The 19,260-nt window shown below is 42.1% G+C and overlaps 1 long non-coding RNA gene and 2 other non-coding genes across 3 annotated transcripts; all 3 read right to left on the bottom strand.

The window, feature by feature from the left end:
• Nucleotides 1-847: 847 nt before the first annotated feature.
• Nucleotides 848-980, bottom strand: LOC117287279. The gene has a single exon (XR_004518513.1). It is a non-coding gene; the product is annotated as a small nucleolar RNA SNORA71 (small nucleolar RNA).
• Nucleotides 981-1,793: 813 nt separating this feature from the next.
• Nucleotides 1,794-4,707, bottom strand: LOC104873401. Its single transcript, XR_783456.1, has 4 exons — nucleotides 4,253-4,707; nucleotides 3,946-4,060; nucleotides 2,115-2,166; nucleotides 1,794-1,829 (listed from the first exon to the last, which is right to left on the bottom strand). It is a non-coding gene; the product is annotated as an uncharacterized LOC104873401 (long non-coding RNA).
• On the bottom strand, nucleotides 2,537-2,666 carry LOC117287281. Its single transcript, XR_004518515.1, has one exon. It is a non-coding gene; the product is annotated as a small nucleolar RNA SNORA71 (small nucleolar RNA).
• Nucleotides 4,708-19,260: the final 14,553 nt, after the last annotated feature.

A 19,260-nucleotide genomic window follows, 5' to 3' on the forward strand; every position in this document is an offset into this window, starting at 1 on the left:
ACATCTGAGTTGCCAGGTGTTCTTCACACCAAACTTACCTTAAAAAGGAATCTCAATGCACAGAGAAAGCAGTTAAAATGGCAACAGTCTTAAACTGTTTACAGCAGGGCCGTAATTTGTATGTCTCACTACTTCTGCAGGCTCTGAACCAGTAGCTGTACGAGCCAGTGGGAACCTATTAAACAGCCGGGTGCACACTATAGTCCCAGCACTGGAGAGGCTGAGGTGGGACAATTGCTGAAGTGTAGTTTGAGACCAGCCGGGAAATGAAGCAAGACCCCCACCTCAAAAAAATAAATACAGAAACAAATAAAAACTCTGAAACAGCTCCTTACAAAATAACTGAGCAGATCTGTAATTGGCTGAGAGACACCGCAAGAGTTCCTCTTACAGCTCCTACCACGGAGGTCCCAAAGGGGCAACCCAGCTGCTACCCTTTCAGGCTGCCATGACTGGCCTGCCCATCTGTCTACCCAGCAGGACTGAGAACTCTTGCTCACCTCAATCTCAAAGTCCTCCACACGTCCCCCCACCCCTCAGAATACCTATCATATCATACTTCTTCCAAGGCCTACCCAAACCCACCACTTCCAAAAAGGCTACTTCTCTTTGAAAATCCTGTGATAATGCCTGTGTATCACCCAACATCTCACCTAAGCACAAGACATAATTCATCCTGGCTCCTTCCACCAATGAAATGTGTCTAAAAACCTTGACATGAACATAGTCTGGTCTCTGAGAAGGAGAGGCAAAGCTGAGAGAGGCCAAAACAAAATGTCTCCCATCACTGACCCTCACACAGCAGCCCCAAGGCTCCTGAAACTGGAATGTGTTGGCAGGAAAGAAGTGTGTGAAAGCGCCAGCATTTGCAAGGGACAGGTTGGACCCTCCAAACACGGGAAACGGCTTTCAGCAGTTCCTCTCCCTGCTTTATTGATGACCAGGGCACAGGCAGCCCGTGATCACTTTTGAATGCAGGTGCACACATCAAAAAGTGGCCCTGGAAGAGCTGCAGGTGCCAGTGGCCTGTGGAATGGGCTGAGTCCATGAAAACAGCCCAGCCAGGCACAGGACCCTGTGGCAAAATCCCCAAAGAACCTCTCTGCCACAGGGAATCAAAAAGAAGTCAACTTGGGCAGAAACCCTGGAAAAATATTTATCGCTTTATTATTCAAATCAAGAAAATTGGATTGAGCTAGTCCCTGACTGAGATGGTGGCAGGAGCTTCTCAAGCCCAGATCCACCTGTTTTGCATTACAACATGCTGCTGTTTACAGCCAGGCAAGGAGGGCAGACAACTGGGAGACTTTTATTGTCCAAGTGAGATTCTGGAGGATTTAATTTTACAGTAGCCACTAAAAGCAAGTGTGATGGTTGGGATCCAAAATGTCCCCCAAAAGGCTCACTGTGTTGCAGGCTTGGTTGCCAGCTGATGGGCTTTTGGGAAGGGACTGGGTCACCATCAAATGGATTAATCCACTAATGAATTAATGAGCTGAATGGGTTAGTTAGGAGGTAGGGCTAACTGGATGAAATAGGTCGCTGTGGGTATAGCACCTAAAGGTAGACTTTGTGCCCTACCCCCTTTTCCCTCAAGAGCTCACTCTTAGAGCTCCTCCCACTGAGGTCCCAAAGGACCACCCCAACTGCCATCCTTCTTTGCTGTCATTCCTGGCCTGCCCATTTGTGAAGACTGGGAGTTCTTGCTCACCTCAATCTCAAAGTCCTCCACATGGCTTTTTCTTTCTTTTCTGCTTCTTGGTTGTGATGAGGTAAGCAGCTTTCCTCCACCAGGCCTTCTGCCATGACATTTCTGCCTCACCATAGCCCTAAAAGCAATGGAACCAGCAGACCATGGATTGAAACCTCTGAAACCCTGAGCCCCCACCACAAAAAAAACCTTTTAAGTAGTTTCCTCAGGTATCCTGTCACAAAAACAAAAAGCTGACCAACGTAACATGTGAAAGGTCAGATGTGATCTCGGCTGGCTGGGTAGGCAGCAGATCTGTCACCCTCATCTCACCTCTCAACTTTCCTACGTTGTCACTTAAAGCCCCTGGGAACATGCACAGGGCTATATTAGATGCAAGGGACCAATAGTCCAGAGATCTTACCTCAATGACACTTGGGTATAAGGTGGTCCTGACATGACAACTCCCAAGACACCTGCAAGAGACAGGAAGCACTGGTGAGCATCCATCAGCATGGGCATGAAAGCCACCAGGAAAAGAATTAACACAGTCATTACCAGAGAGTAGGCATTCCAAACATGATGGCTGTTGCTTCCTAAGCAAACACAATATTTCTTTATGAAAACAAGAGTTAACTAAAGAGAGATGGCCCATGGCAGGGTAGCTAATACTGATTAATACAGAACCACAGATTGGCTGAATGGCAGTGACTCTGCTGGCTGTCAAGGGGAATTTAAGCAACACATATGGCCTAGTTCCCAAAAGCAAGGGACAGGAACTGAAAGTTCCAACAATGACAGTAACGCACACATAGCAGCCCCAAACTGTGTAATGAGAAGCAAGAGTGTGGGAAAGCTCCTAGAACTGGAAGGCAAGCATACCCTCCAAACATAGGATAATTCTTCCCATTTTTCCTCTGCCTGCACTACCAATGACCAGGGGACGGGCACCCCCTGATCACTTACGAATGCAGGGGTAGAAAAGAACAGTGGGCTTGCTGTAAAAGGAGGCCAATGTTAGAAGCTTTGAGCAGCCAGCCCAATTAAACACAAGGACCCAATAACTATTTCTAACCCTACAAAAATTCCTTCAACATGGCCATACAAGGGAGGCAAAAGAAAGATACCTCTAAAGAAAACTGATGGAAAGCTGGGCATGCTCCTGCTTATAATCCCAGTACTTGGGAGGCTGAGGCAGGAGTACTGCCATGGGTTGGAGGCCAGCCTGGGCTACCTAGTGAATTTAAGGCCGGCCTGAACTACATAGAAAAACCCTGTCTCCAATAAACCAAAAAAAGAAAGAAAGCAAGCTAGTTAGCTGATAGGAGTTCTTGCATGTGGAAGACAGGGAATTGTGACGCAAAGAAAAACTGTCTCATCATATCTTTGCTTTCTAGTGGATGAAAGGATGAAAAAAAGGTTCCAAAAGTAGGAAGTGAAAACCAAGTGACTAAGACCTGGGTATAGGTGAGAAATCCTTCCTGCTTTTGACTCAGGCATTCTGTTGCCAACACACGCAGGAAAGGAAGGGATTCCTATAGATTCCAGAACCAAACCTGGCCACCAAAGGAAACCACATGTATCTCAAAGCCCCCAGGGAGGGTAAACCAGGGGCCAGGATGATGGCGCCTTCATCTCACTTCCATCTGCTTTCTGGACCACATCACACCTAGGAAATCTGAAGAAGTCCCTAACCTCACTCAGGAGCACCATGGCCCGTTTACGTCAAGTTGTCACCTCTGTTATAAGAAGTCTAGGATAAGCCACCAAAATGTCACCTGGTCAAACCCATCGTGGTATTACATGGAGTTTCTGGCACAGTAGCTAGGTGCTTCACAAATGTGAGCTGCTTCAGCCCCGCCCCCTCCAACAGAGATCACAGGAAGAATGACCACATAAATATGCACAAATTTCATTCATCCCATAAATACTGATTATCTACACATAACCGGGCACTATGGTTGAAAACAAGAAAAGCAGTCAGCTCTCCGATCTCAAGAGCTTTGCAGCGTCGCTATTTAACAGGAAGTACATCTCAGGAGCCTGAGGGGACTCAGCTAGGATCTGACCTCAGATCTTTCTGGCCCCCAAATCCAGGTCCCCTGTGCTACACCAGACTTCAGGCTGCACGGGAACTTTGCCACACAGATCTCAGAACCGATTTGGGCTCATCCACCACCGCCTCTGTGGGTGCCCACTGAATCAGGATCCAGAAGGCCCTGTGTCATCAAGGTGCTCAGCGTAGCTGCACTTACCGGGACATCCTGTCCCTGGAGCACCGTGGGCGGGGACGCTGGCTGTTGCAGAACCAGCTCCGCCAGCCACCGTATAGTTTCCATCCTCCTCCAGGAGGCCGCGCAAACTGAAGGCCTAAGCAGGGGAAAGAAGAGGAAGGGGCTTCAGTGCAAGCAGGGACAGTCTGGACTCTAAATTCTACGGCCCTGGGTATATCCTCAATCAAAACCTCGGCCAGACTGCGCAAAGAGGAAGTTTAAGCCCTGTCTTTGGAAGGCTTTTGGTGAAAATCTGTCAATTAGTCCTAGGACACAGCACAACACTGACCCCGTGTAGACAAGCGACAAGTCAATCCTTTGCTTCGACCGCCACAAGTCCGAGGGCGGGACGAAGGTGTGAGAGACCACGGGGCGTGAGGTCCCCGACCAAGTGGGGTGTCCTTCCCGGGTGGCAAAAAGGCGCCTGACACCGCTCTGGGACGGTCAGACCGGAGCGGCCAACAACCGGGACGCGAGAGCCGCTGTAGGTCGAGGTCCCAGGGCGCAGATGCTTGTCTCCTCTGCTTGAGGGAGACGCGGCGCCATCCTTGGGAGCCGCGCGCTGAGGACGCCCCGGATGACTTAGCCGGAGGTCCGGAAGGGAGGCAGCAGGGTACACAGTGCACAACACGGGTACAGGCTGCAGCACAGGACAAGGAGGGCGGACCGGCACTCGCTCAGCGATCCCTGCGGAGCTGCGGCCTTGCGCAGGCTGCAGCCTAGAGCGGCGCCTCTCGGCCAGGCCAGGCCTGTACGAGTGGCTCCGCAGCACCCCCTGGGGGAGAGGAGCTGAAATTCTAACCCTCCACTTTGAGCTCTCCATTCAGGCTTGCCTCCAACCAAGTATTCTTTCCGCTCGTCATTGCACCTGGCCACCCACGTATCCATGCATTCAGTTATTCAGAAACATTTATGGAGCACAACTTTCTCATTCCGAAATTATTCTTACTTCCTATTGGATCATCTCTGTGTCCACCATCCAAACATCCACCCACCAACCCATCCCTTCATCTTTTCATCAATCTATTCGTTAAGATTTCCATACATCCAGAAAATTTACTGAGCAACTACCTCACATCAAGGACTGAATTAAATGTTGGAAATGTAGTGAAGACAGACATGAGTTCCAACTTTATGTTGGTTATATTTTAATATCATTCTGTGCAATAATTAAAATTATAACTGAAAAAAAAGTGTAGTAAATTTTTTTTGGCCTCGCAAATGCAAGGTCCTGAGGTTGATCTCCGGTACCACAAAAACAAACAAAACTTGTGCTAAAATAATAGCTGAGCATGGTGGTGCACATTTTTAATCTCAGCACTGTAGGAGGCTGAGGCAAAAAGATCACAAGTTTGAGCCAGCCTGGGCAACTTAGTGAGATCCTGTCTTGGAACTAAAAAGTTTTAAAAGGGCTGGGGATGTAGGTTAGTGCAAATACTCTAGGTTCAGTCCCCAGTGTTGCCAAAGAACAAAACCATAAGTGTTACAAAGAAATGGGCAGTGGTGACCTAATTAGCCAGAGTGGATATGAGGGGCTTCTTTGAAAGAAAAGGCATTTAATCTAAAGTTTGGTGGAAAAGAAGAAAGTAATCATAAAATAATGATTATGTTCAAGCATATTTGTAAAGACTAAAAAATGTGAAGATGTAAACTTAATGAAAGTAAGTCAAGATGGTTTCTCAGCTGGGTGCCATGGCACATGCCTGTGATCCCAGCTACTTGGGAGACTGAGGCAGAAGGATCACAAGTTTGAGACCAGCTTGGGCAATTTAGTAAGACCTGTCTCAACATAAAAATTAAAAGAACTGAGGATATAGCTCAGTGGACTTCAAGCCAAGACTGATTAGGTAAGAGAGAGAGAGAGAGAGAGAGAGAGAGAGAGAGAGAGAGAAAAGGTCACTACACCCTTGCAAAAGGGAACATTCCAAGAGGAGATAATCCTAAATACATATGCACCAAACACCAGCACAACCAACTCTATAAAACAAATATTAACTGACATGAAAAATCAAATAACCACTAATACAATTGTAATGTGGGACCTCAATACCCCACAATTAGACAGATCAACTAGACAAAAAATTAACAAAGAAATATCAAAACTGAACCAAACTTCTGAACAAATGGATTTAGTAGATGTCTAGAGTACTTCACTCCAGAGCACACATTCTGCTCACCTGCACATGGGACATTCTCCAAAATAGTCCACATACTAGCTCTTAGAATATGCTTAACTAAATGTAAAGAATTGAAATTATCACATGCATATTGTCAGACCAAAGTGCAATGAAATTGGAAATCAGTGGCAAAAGAAGCTACAAGAATTTCATAAACACATGGAAATTAATTTAAAAATCTCTTGAACAACCAACCATTCACAGATGAAATTAAAGAAGAAATTAGACAATTTCTACAATTAAACAATAATGTCAATATAACATATCAGAATTTATGGAGTGCAATGAAATCACTCCTGTGAGGGAAATTTCCATATCAGAAAAACAGAGAAAGCTCAAAAAACAACCTAATGTTGAACCTCAAGCTTCTAGAAAAAGAAGAGCAAGTCAAGCTCAAAGCTCATATGAGGAAGGAAATTATAATGATTAAATAAAAAAGTAATGTAGTGGAGACTAAGAAAACATTACAAAGAATCAATTAATCAAAGAGCTGATTCTTTGAAAGATTAAATAAAATTGACAAGCCCTTAGCCAATCTTATCAAAAAAAGAAAAAAAAAAAAGACTCGAATCCATGCAATTAGGAATGAAAAGGGTAACATAAATATACAGAAGATCAGCAGGACCTATCTCAAGAAACTATTCTAATAAGATGGAAAATGCAGAAGAAATGGACAGATTCCTAGATACATATGAATTCCATATGAATCAAGACATAAAAATTCTAAATAAACCAATATCAGTCAATGAAATTCAAGATGTAATTAAAAACTTAACTGGTTCTGCCACCTGCCTCAAAAGTGCAAGGTACTGAGTTAAATCCCCAGTACCAAAACAACAACAACGACAAAGCCTATTAACAAAAAAACTACCAAATGGATTCACTGTTGAATTCTACAAGAAATTTAGAGAAGACCTAATGCTACTATTTCTCAAACTCTTTAATGAAATTGAAAGGGAAACAATGCTCTCAAATTCATTCCTGGAAGTAAGCATTACCATGATTCCAAAACCAGAGAAGGATCTAATCAAAAAAGAGAATTGTAGGCCAATCTCCCTAATGAACATAGAGGCGAAAATCCTCAATAAGTTACTGCCAAACAAAATGCAGCAAATCATCAAGAAGATTGTACATCATGACGAAATAGCATTCATCCCAGGGATGCAAATCAATAAATGTAATTCAATAAATGTAATGCACTATGTTAACAGAGACAAGGCAAAGACCTCATAAACAAAACCCCAATCACACAGGAAATATCACAATCAGAATCTGGGATCTCATCTTATTAAAAAGCTTCTGCACCACAAAAGAAACCACCAACAGAGCGAAAAGACAAACCACAGTATGGGAAAAAAATTTTCAGCATAGGTTCAGCTATTTCTCAGATAAAGGATTAATACCTAGAATATATAAAGAACTCAGAAAAATTGGACCCCCCAATTTGAAGACTCAATTCAAAAATAGGCATCTGAAATGAATAGACACTTCTCAGATGAAGAAGTAGAAACAGCAAATAAATATATGAAAAAATGTTGAACATCACTGATAATTTGAAAGATACAAATTAAAACAATCCTGAGATTCCATCTAACTCCAGAAAGAATGGCTGTTACCAAGAAACGAACCAGTAACAAATGCTGGTGGGGCTGTGGGGAAAAAGGAACCCTTCTTGACTGTTGGTAGGTGTGTAGACTGGTGCAACTGCAGTGGAAATCAGCGTGGAGATTTCTCAAAGAAATAAAACTGGAGGTTCCTTTGTTCCTTTTTTTTTGGTACTATAGATCAAACTTGGGACCTTGTACTTACAAGGCAGGCACTGGAGGTTCCATTTGACTCAGCTATTCCCCCTCTTGGTATCTTTCCAAAAAATTTAAAAGTATCATACCACATATATGCTCACCTGTGTTTATAGTGGCACATTTTGTAATAGCTAAATCTTGGAAACAGACCAAATTCCCATTAACTGACAAATGGATAAAGATGTGTGGGTTTTTAAAAAATACAACGGAGTAGTATTCTGCCATAAAGAAGGACAAGTTTCAGATATTTATACTTAAATGGATGCACTTTGAGGATGCCATGGCCTGCATAGCTGAAGGGTCCACTGAGTGAGAAATGATGGTGGGAGATTAAAAAAAACAAAGACAAAAGGTGGAGCCAGGTGGGGTTCTTCCTCCTGATGGGAGAAAAAGACCACCAGGCAACTGCAGTGCATTTTTTTATAGTGGTAGAGATAAGGGAAGTGCAGCAGAAGGTGAAAAGGGCTGGTCTGTAACTGGAGCTGGGAGAAGAGCTAAGGTCTGCAGGACATCATGCTTGATGGCTTTAGAGCAAATGGGGGTGGGGAGCCAGTCCTCTCCTCGGCCAGGCCTGGCTCCACCACACCCTGTTATCACCTGTTCTCCTCTAGAGGGGCCCGGCCTCATCCACAGGAGGAGTTGAGTTCATCCTGGCCAGAGTGATCTACAGCACAGCACTCCCTGCATAAGGGACAAGAAAAGAGAGAGAAAACTGAAGGGAAAAAATGGAAACAAAGCTTTTGCACTTAAGGGAGGGGAGAGGAATGGGAAAAGAAAAGAAGCAAGATATATCATGGGTTGGTACAAATTCTCTATGATGAATGTTATCATTATGTATGTCTAAAATATACCAAGAAATGTTTTTCTTTTTTATTAATAAATTTTATTTTATTTTATCCCGTTCTCCCCTCAATCCCCCTCCCATCCCTGTATACAAAAACTTTGTTTCTATTTTTTCCTTCTGTTTTCACTTTTTTGTGGTCCCTTCCTTTTCTCCCCGTCCGCCTGTGTTCCCCTTCCCATCTGAACACTTTCTTCTCATTTCCCAACATCCATTATACATCTCAGTCCTTATTTTCACATTCAGTTTCTCACACCAGAGAAATAATTTGATATTGAAACACATGTCTGATTTATTTCACTTAAAAGTATGGTCTAAAAGCCCATCCATTTAGCTAAAAATGTCTGAAGCTCATCCTTCCATGTGGCAGTTATACTCCATTGTATATATTTAAAAAAAAACACATATCTTCTCTATCCACTCATCAGTTCATGGGCATTTGAGCTGTTTCCAAGATTTAGACACTACAAACTGTGCTGCTATAAACATGGATGTGCTTATCTTGCTGTGGTAGGATGCTTTAAATTCTTTTGAGAAGATACCAAGAAGAGGTATATCTGGGTCAAGTGGAATCTCTAGTTTTAGTTTTTTGAGAAATCTCCACACTGATTTCCACTGCAGTTGCACCAGTCCACACACCCACCAACAGTGGAAAAGGATTTCTTTTTCCCCACAGCCCCTCGAGCATTTGTTATTGGCTGATTTCTTGATAGCAGCCATTCCTTCTGGAGATGGAATCTCAGCATTGTTTTAATTTGTACCTCTCAAATGACCAGTGATGTTGAACAATTTTTCTTATATTTATTTGCCATCTCTAATTCTTCATTTGAGAAGTGTCTTTTCATTTCACATGCCCATTTTTGCACTGGGTCTTTAAATTTCAGGGGGGGTCTGATTTTTTTTGAGTTATTTATATATTCTGTATAACAGTCCTTTATTGGAATAGCTGGTAAATTTTTTTTCTCATTCTATGGGTTGTCTCTTAACATGGTTTCTCTTGTGGTGCAAAAGCTTTTTAATAAGATGAGGTCCCGGGTGTTGATTCTTTGTAGTATTTCCCATGTGGTCTGGGTTTCGTTCACGAAGTCTTTGTGTAATCCTATGTCCTCAAGCATTCTACCTATTCTCTCTTCACGCAGATTCAGTGTTTCTGTTTTAATATTTAGATCGTTGATCCATTTTGATTTAAGGTTAGTGCATGGTGAAAGAAATGGATCTAGTTTGAATCTTCGGCATGTGGAAAGCCAGTTTTTCTAGCACCATCTATTAAAGAGGCTATCTTTCTTCTAGTGAAGGTGTTTGGCTCCTTTGTCAAAGATAAGGTGACTGGATATGTCTGGAGTTGTTTCTGCATTCTCTAGTCTGTTCCATTGATCCTCAGGTCTGTTCTTTTGCCAGTACTGTGCTGTTTTTAATCACCATAGCTTTGTAGTATAATTTAAAACCAGGGATTGTGATACACCCTGCTTTGCCTTTGTTGCCCAGAACTGCTTTTGCAATTCTAGGTCTCCTGGTTCCAAATGAATTTTAGGATTGTTTTTTCTAATTCTGTGAGATATTTTGTTGGGATTTTGATTGGGATTGTAGTGAATCTGCAATTTTGGAAGTATGGCCATTTTTACTATTTTGGTTCTTCCTGTCCAAGAACAAGGGTTATCCTTCCATTTTTTGATATCCTCTTGATCTTTTTCAGAGTACTGTAGATTTCAATATAGAGGTGTTTTGCTTCCTTCATTAGATTGATTCCTAGGTATTTCATTTTTTTTTGATGTTATTGTGAAAGGGATTGTTTCTCTAATTTCTTTCTCTGTGAGTTTGTTATTTATGCACAGGAAGGCTATTGACTTTTGAGTGTTGACTTTATATCCATCTATGCCACTCAATTTGTTTATCAAATCTAAAAGTCTTTAGGTGGAGTTTTTGGGGTTGCCTACATAGAGTATCATGTCATATGCAAATAATGATAATTCAACTTCTTCCTTTCCTATCCTTGTTCCTTTTATTTTTTTCTCTTGTCCAATTGCTCTTGCTAATGTTTCCAGAACTATATTGAAGAAGAGTGGTGATGGTGGACATCCTTGTCTTTTTCCTGATTTTAGAGTGAATGTTTTCAGGGTTTTTCGTTGTTGCTGCTGTTGTTGTTCATTTAATATGATGTTGCCTATTGCTTTGTCACAGATGGCTTTTATCAGATTGAGATGAAATCCACCTTTAGCAATTTTCTGAAGGTTTTTTTTTTGAATGGGTGCTGCACCTTGTCACATACTTTTTCTGCATCTATTGAGAGGATCGATAGCTTTTGTCTTTGGCTCTGTTAATATAGTGTATTACATTTATTAATTTGTGTAAGTTGAACCATACCTACATCCCTGGGATGAATCCAGCTTGGTCATAGCATATAACCTTCTTGATGATTTGCTGAATTCTGTTTGCAAGTATCTTACTGAAGATTTTATGCATCTATGTTCATTAGGGAGATTGGCCTGTAATTCTCTTTTTGGGTTAGATCCTTCTCTGGTTTTGGAATCAGGATAATGCTTGCTTCCAGGAATGAATTTGAGAGCATTGCTTCCCTTTCAATTTCATTAAAGAGTTTTAGAAATAGTAGCATTAAGTCTTCTCTAAATTTCTTGTAGAATTCAGCAGTGAATCCATCAGAGCCAGGGCTTTTCTTTGTTTGTAGTTTTAAAATTACATCTTCAATTTCATTGGCTGGTATTGATTTATTTAGAATTTTTATATCTTCTTGATTCAGTTTTGGTAATTCATATGTATCTAGGAATCTGTCTATTTCTTTTGTATTTTTCATCTTATTAGAATTCAGGTTCTTGATGTGGATATTGATGATCTTCTGGATCTCTGCAAGATCTGCTGTGATTTCACCCTTTTCATTCCTAATTGCTTGAATTTGAGTCTTTTCTTTCCTTTTTTTGGATCAAGTTGGCTAAGGGTTTGTCAATTCTATTTAATTTTTCAAAGAATCAACTCTTTGATTCATTGATTCTTTGTATTATTTTCTTAGTATCCAATGTATTAATTTCTGCTCTGATTTATTAATTTCCTCCCTTATATGAGATTTTGAGCTTGACTTGCTCTTCTTTTTCTAGAAGCTTGAGGTTCAGCATTAGGTTGTTTATTTGAGCCTGCTCTGTTTTCCTGATATGGGAAATCACTGCTATAAATTTCTCCCATAGGAGTGCTTTCGTTATATCCCATAGATTCTGGTATGTTATATTGTCATTATCATTTAATTGTAGAAATTGTCCGATTTCTTCTTTGATTTCATGTGACCCATTCGTTGTTCAGGAGGGTGTTATATAATTTCCATGTGTTTATGAAGTTCTTGTGGTTTTTCTTGCCATTGATTTCTAATTTTACTGTGTTATGGTCTGATAATATGCATGGGATTATTTCAATTCCTTTGCATTTACTTAAGTATGTTCTATGAGCTAGTATACAGTCTTTTTTGGAGAAAGTTCAATGTGCAGCTGAAAAGAATGTGTATTTTGATGTGGGGTGGAACAATCTGTAGACATATACTAAGTGCCTTTGTTCAAAAGTTTGGTTCAAGTCTAATATTTCATTATTGATTTTTTTGTCTAGTTGATCTGTCTATGTGTGACAGTGGTGTATTGAGGTTCCCCATCACAATTGCATTAATGCTTATATGATTTTCATGTCCATTAATATTTATTTTATATAGTTGGGTATGCTGCTATTTGGTGCATATATATTTAGGATTGTTATCTCTTCCTCTTGGATCATTCCCTTTACCAGGATGTAGTAACCTTTGTTTCTGTTAATCAGTCTTGGCTTGAAATCTCCTTTGTCTGCAAATAGAATAGCTACCCCTACTTTTTTTCCAGTTTCCTGTTGCATGGAATATTATTTTTCATCCCTTGACTTTCAGTGTGAAATTTGTTTTTTAATTAAATGTGTTTCTTGTATGCAGCATATGGTTGGATCTTGCTTCTTAATCCATTCTGCCAGTCTGTTTCTTTTGATTGGTGAATTGAGATGATTAATATTGATGATTATAAGTGATATGTATTGTCTTATCTCTGTCATGTTATTTTCCTGCTCTCGGCTCCCTTCTTTGCTTTTCTGCTTAATATCTTTCCTTGCCTGGAGAATTCATTCTGTTGAAGTTCATGGAGTAATAATTCTTATTGTCTCTTTCTAGAATATCCTTCAGAACACTTTGGAGTCCTGGTTTGGTGTTCATGAATTTCTTCAGGTGTTCTTTCTCATGGAAGTATCTCATTTCTCCATCAATTTTGAAGGATAGTTTTACAGGATATATCAATCTGGATTGGAGGTTGTTTTCCTTTAGGGCTTGAAATACTTTACTCCAGGCTCTCCTTGACTTGAGAGTTTGTGTTGAGAAGTCTGCTATGATTCTGATGGGCTTTCCTTTATAGGTGATTTGTTTCTTTTCTCTAACAGCTTTTAATATTCTGTCTTTGTGTTGAATTTCTGAAATCTTGACTATTACATGTTTTGGGGAAGATTTTTTTTTTATCATGGCTCATTGGAATCCTATATGCCTCACTTATCTGTATGGCAAGTTCTTTTTTCCTGTTTGGGAGGTTTTCTACTGTTACTTTTGAGAACAGGTTTTTAATGTCAGTTTGCATGCTAGCTCCTGCTTTTTCATTGACTCCTATCAATCTTATGTTATTCTTCTTTGCATCATCTAGCAGCTACTCGATTGCTTTCTCACAGTCCCTTACTATTTTTAAGAAATCTCTTTTCCTGATTGCTAACCAGTCTTGTCTTTTATATCTGATATTCTCTTCTTGCATTAGATCATTCTGCTGCATATACTTTATATGAAGCTTTTAAGCTTCTGGAAATCTGTTTGAATATGTTTTACAGATTCCATTTCTTTCCTATGCTGGGTGTTCATGACTTCCATCATGTTCCTGTGCTCCTCTATTGTTTTATCTGTACCTTTCATTCTGGTCACTATCTCTGTAGTTATCTGGGAAATAATTGCTGCTTTGATTTTTTTCTAGAGGCTCATTTGTTTGCTTTGTTTCTTCTGCTGTTACCACTTCAGAGAGTCCAGGCTTTCAGATTGTCCCACTTCTTTGCCCCCGGAGCTTGCCTTTGGAGAGCTGAAAGTCTATAGGGATTGCATCTTGTTTAAATGTCTTCTCATTTTCTTTTTAATTTTGATTCCTGAGTTGATGCTTGTGAATTGCTTATAGCATGTAGCTTTATTGCCAGTATTCAGAATACTCAGGAAATGACTACTTCTCAGAAGTGTCTTCCCGGTGTAGCTGGCTTTTGGGTTTTGAGCCTGTTGAGGATCCTACCTCTTAAATTTATTGAGGATGAGAAGTTTCTGCCTACATGGCCCAGCTGCCAGTTCTTTGGCACTGGACTGTAGGTTTTCTTTTCTAAGACCCTTAGGCAATCTCAGTCTTGGTACAACTATTTAGCACAATTATATCACCTTGGCTAAAGTAGTACAATCAACAATAACAGTAGCATCAATACAGCCTAGAATGTGAAAACTTGTGGCCTTTAATATGGCTTTTTTACCCTTAGAGGCTAAGATTTAAATGGGTTTGGGGGTATAAAACAGAAATAGAAGGGGAAGAGGTCAGAAGCAAGGCTGGAGGACAAACTTTAGGAAACTGGTGAAGCAGATGGGAAAGAGAAAAGGAAAAAATAAAATCAAGAACAGAACAGAACCATAATAACAAAAAACTAGAAACTGTGTTCAAACAACTGAGAAAAAACTAAACAAAACAAGAACTAGAAAGAAAAAGAAAAAAATGAGAAAAAATATTAAAAAAACCTCCAGACATCCAATTCAAGATCTCTGCTGTCACTGTTAGGCAACGTGGGCAGAGTCCAGAGCCAATTTGATCAATTCCAGCCTCCAGCCTCAGCTTCACGGTGAGGCAGTGGATAAACCCAGCCAGCCTGCCCCTTTGTTAGGCAACGTGGGCAGAGTCCAGAGCCAATTTGATCAATTCCAGCCTCCAGCCTCAGCTTCATGGTGAGGCAGTGGATAAACCTAGCCAGCCTGTCCCTCTAGTTCCTCTGAAGTTCAGGCTGGTTTCTGGCTATGAGACTGTGGAACCAGAGTCTTTGAGCCTACAACAGTCCATGAATCTCCTACCGGCTTGAACCCCACTCCCTGACCTCCTGCTGACTGGTACTCAGCACTATGAGACTGTGGAACCAGAGTCTTTGAGCCTACAACAGTCCATGAATCTCCTACCGGCTTGAACTCCACTCCCTGACCTCCTGCTGACTGGTACTCAGCACCTGCACTGAGGCACTGGGAGCTACTAGATGGAGTCTGCAGCTGTTCTGAGTTCCAAGCTCAGTGGCCCCCTTTTCCAAGATGGCTACCAGCCAGTCACCCTCTCCTGGGTGAGGTCTGAATCCGGATAACTCACCAGCCATGGCAGTCTGCTTTGTCCACTGCACTGGTCCACTGGTGCGTTTCTCTGTGGAGGCCTCTGGGGTCGTCACTGTACATCTGCAGTTTTGGCCAGCTGTTCCCTCATGGAGAGTCCGGGCTCTGGAAGAGAGCGCTGCTTGGTAGCTCCCTCTTCTTTGTTACAGTCTCTCTCTTTACTTTCCTTTTGGACTTCAGTTCTCACCTCAGATCCTTCCTGAGTCCCAGGGACCCACTTCCTCCCTCCTTTCCCTCGTGCTGCTATATTCCAATGTAAGGACATCAAATGTCAGAAGCTCTTTCTTTGCCACTCACCACTCCACCATCTTCCCAGATGTCTCTTCCCTGCAAAATTTAAAACAGGTAAAATGAACACATGCCTAGAAAATATTTTGAAAACTCACCTTAAGGAAAAACAGAACGCCTGAAAAATCTTATCTTCTTTTAAATGGGGTTAGTAGTTAATAATCTTTCCACAAGGAAAACATCTCACACCCCCGTGTCTTTATGGGTAATTGTACAAAATGTTGTCTTTTTTAAACAAGCCTTATTATACGTCTCATACAGTTGCTCAGATTACAGAAAAAGATCCTCAGCCTAACATAAATACTATGATCTTAAAATCAGATAAATTCAATAAAAACAAAGGTAAATTATAGACCGATTCACTTGTGAATATAGACAAAAATGCCTTAAAACTATTTGCAATCTCAGGCAGAGATGACCTCGGTCCTGCTGCTCTTGAAGGGCAGGAATAGTGTTGGAGAGAGGTCAACGTGAGCGTGGGGCAATGGAAATTAACTGCATCTTTTATCATTGGTGACAGGTGAACGGATGACAGCTGAGCTGTGACCGCTTGGAGGTTCCCTTATACCTGTCTCTCCTTCCTTTAGTCTCTGTTGCAGGCATCTCTCCACAAAGCCTGTCCCTCATGGGGCAGGCTGAGCAGCCCAGGTACCAGCAAACCAGAAGTTCCCTAATTGGTGGTGACCAGTACAGGCTCAACACCTCTTACCCTTGAGACAAATTAGGTTGCGGTGGGTCACTGCAGAGGTGGGAGACCTCCCAGAGCTACAAAAGAAGAATGGAAGCACTTCTCTTTGGCTCAGATTTTTTTTTTTTTTTTTGTAGTTCAGGTCTTGCTATATAACCCAGGCTAACCTCAAACTCATGATCTTCCTGCCTCAGTCTCTTGAGTGTTGGAATTACAGGCATGTGACACAGGCCTGGTTTCAAAAAGTAACTTAGAGAATTGGGAGCTTGAGTGTTCAAGGAGTGAAGGGCAGCATTTCTCAGAATGTCCCCAACTGCTGACAAAAATGTCTCTTTTTCGAATGACTCTGCAAATTCGTGAAGCTGGGGGTGGGGGATGTTGAGGATTCCTTCAAGCCCATTATTCTTTGGAGAGGTTCCCAGGAATCTTTGTTAGAAGTTCCCAGTATTTCAGCATTAGAAGATGTCACTTAGGGTCACTCTGCTGCACCAAAGAGAGGCTTACTAAGAAAATGCCTTTCTTCCTTAAGTCAAGTGATTTCGGTGGTATCATGCTCCTCCAGCATCTCCGATTTTCAGCCACAGATTAAGATATGAATAGTGTTCCCAGGAATTGTGCAGTGCATGCCCATATATGGCAGTCCACGGGGCAGCTCGGGAGCAGTTGAATGACATTGGGGGACTGGGCTGGCCAAGACTTCCAACAAGTTTCCACCCCAGTCCTCAGGAGCTGAGATTGTTGCTGCTGAAAGATGTAGTAATAGAGATACAGTAAGAAAGCAGTAAACTAGGATGGACAGATACAACAAAATAGCTGGCATGGTGGTGAGGTATGGGGACAGGGCCTGGCACTCCTGCAGGCCTCACTTGGCTAGGTGCTACCTAGACCCTGGGCATCACCTCCTTGGAACAATCAGCCTTGCCAGCCACAACTCCAACTCCTCCAAGGAAAGAATCTAGAGTCCAAGGGAGCTCTTGGCTACTCTGACATACAAACTCCCGATGGTAGAATTTTGTCCTCCCAAATCAGTTGTTATTGCAACCAATGTGTTGCTATGTAATCATAAAAACAACTTCATTTTCTCTTCACATTTGCTATCTTTTCTCACCCCTAGAAAAATACAGGGCAGATCTCCTAACCTTTCTGGTCATTCTTAGATAATAAAACCTTGCAGGGCTGGGAGTGTAGCTCAGTGAAAGAGCATTGGCTTAGCATGTGCACTGTCTTGAGTTCAGGCCCCACCACCGTAAAACAAAACAAAATAGAAATCTTGCAATCACTAAAAATGGGAAATTTTCCACTCAATTATTTTAAATGTCCAGTCCAATGCACTAATCATATTTTCCATGATTATTCATAGGTAAGACTTCTCTCTTCTCCACCAATTGGGCCTGGGCATAGGGTAGGGTGTGCTGTGGGCCTCCAGGAGCACAACCTGTGGAACAAAGCATAAAGGGCAGGGTCAGCTCCTCTAATGAGTACTGTTGCGAGAAGTCTGTGCCCTCTGCAGGCTGGGTAGGTACTGAATGCTGAGCCTTTCATGGGTACTTCGGAGACTCCCCTCCTAACTCTGAGCTGCCTGTCGATGACAGGCTCTCTGTTGGACCCCTTCATCCTTGTCATCTCCCTCTTGGACAGGACTTCCTGGGCACCAGGCAGAAACATCTGTGCTACGGATTCTACACTTGTCGAAAGACACTGTGAGCATTTGACTCAGGAGTGGTCAGGCCCCTGTGCTCCCCTGACCTAACTGACAATGATCAAATGATTCACTGAAGCTCCTCTTCCTTAGTTGAGATGAGACACAGAGGCTCCCACCCATCTCTTCCTCTTGGGGACAGAGGGTGACTTATAGCCCTGTTCTGCCCTAGGCCATACAATTCATAGTTCCACTTTTCTTTAATTTCTCATTCTATACTGTTAGTACCCAGCAACTGGAAGATAGCATACACGCTTTAGTCACTTTTTCAATTGTGCACCTAGTATGACACCTTCTAAGTCAGCTGCCATCCTATCAGGTGCAACCATAGGACACTGCCATAGACAACCATTTTAATTTACCAAATAGTAATTTTATACAGTTCCTTAGCTGAAACATCCATCTCAGAATCCTGTTAGACCAATGATTAACAAGCACTGACTGCCCTTTTTAGATGCCAGCCCCCTGTGGGCACCAAAGATGGCGAAATGAACCAGCCAAGATGACTTTCCTGGTGTAATGGGCACAAGAAATGCAAAAGAAAATGTAAATTTGAATTGCGTTTCTTTCTCCTTCCAAACTTCCAAAAGCACCTGCACCCTTATCTGCTAAAGGCTGGAGGACCCCAGTCTGAGGAGCCAGAAGGCCACACTCCTCCAAATGGTTCCTGGGGTTTGAGAGCTGCTGGATCTCAGCCCCCTACTGCTGCTTCTCTCTTCCAGCTGAAGAGCGATCAAAACCAGATTGCCTCAGACCTGAACTGACGAGCACAGCTATCACCAGCCATGTCTGGCTGCTCAACCCTGGAAATGCAGCTAGTCTGAGTTATAACATGCTATAAAAGGAAAGCACACACCAGATTCAAAGACTTTGTATAAGAATAAGAACAGTAAATGACTCATTAATAATTTTTAAAATATTGATTATATACTGCCATATTATTTTGGCTGTAGTATTCTATTAAATAAAATATATTATTCAAATTGTTAACCAGATTGTGTAAGACCTAAAGTCTCACTTCCACTCCACGGAGCGTGAACAGCCGAAAGGGCCTTCACAATGCTGAGTCCTATAGCCCAATGATGGCTCCGGATGCAAGATCCAGGGCCTTACTTCCGGGAGCCTTGAACAGCCCAATGGGACTCCAAGATGCTGGGATCTATAGCTCAGCGAGGCTCCGAGAGCTCGACGAGCAGCATAAGTCACCCAGGAAGGAACACACCAGGCTTGTTGGTAAATAGATCTTTATTAGTCTGGCCAGATGGCACTCTCAGAACTGAGCAGCTCAGAGAGGCCCAGCACAGGTTAGCACAGTTTTTTAAAGGCATGGGAAGAGGATTGCAAGCACACCAAGTGCGCCAGG

This window comes from Fukomys damarensis, unplaced genomic scaffold (genome assembly GCF_012274545.1).
Source record: "Fukomys damarensis isolate Sample0158 unplaced genomic scaffold, DMR_v1.0_HiC HiC_scaffold_22, whole genome shotgun sequence".
NCBI lineage: Eukaryota > Metazoa > Chordata > Mammalia > Rodentia > Bathyergidae > Fukomys > Fukomys damarensis.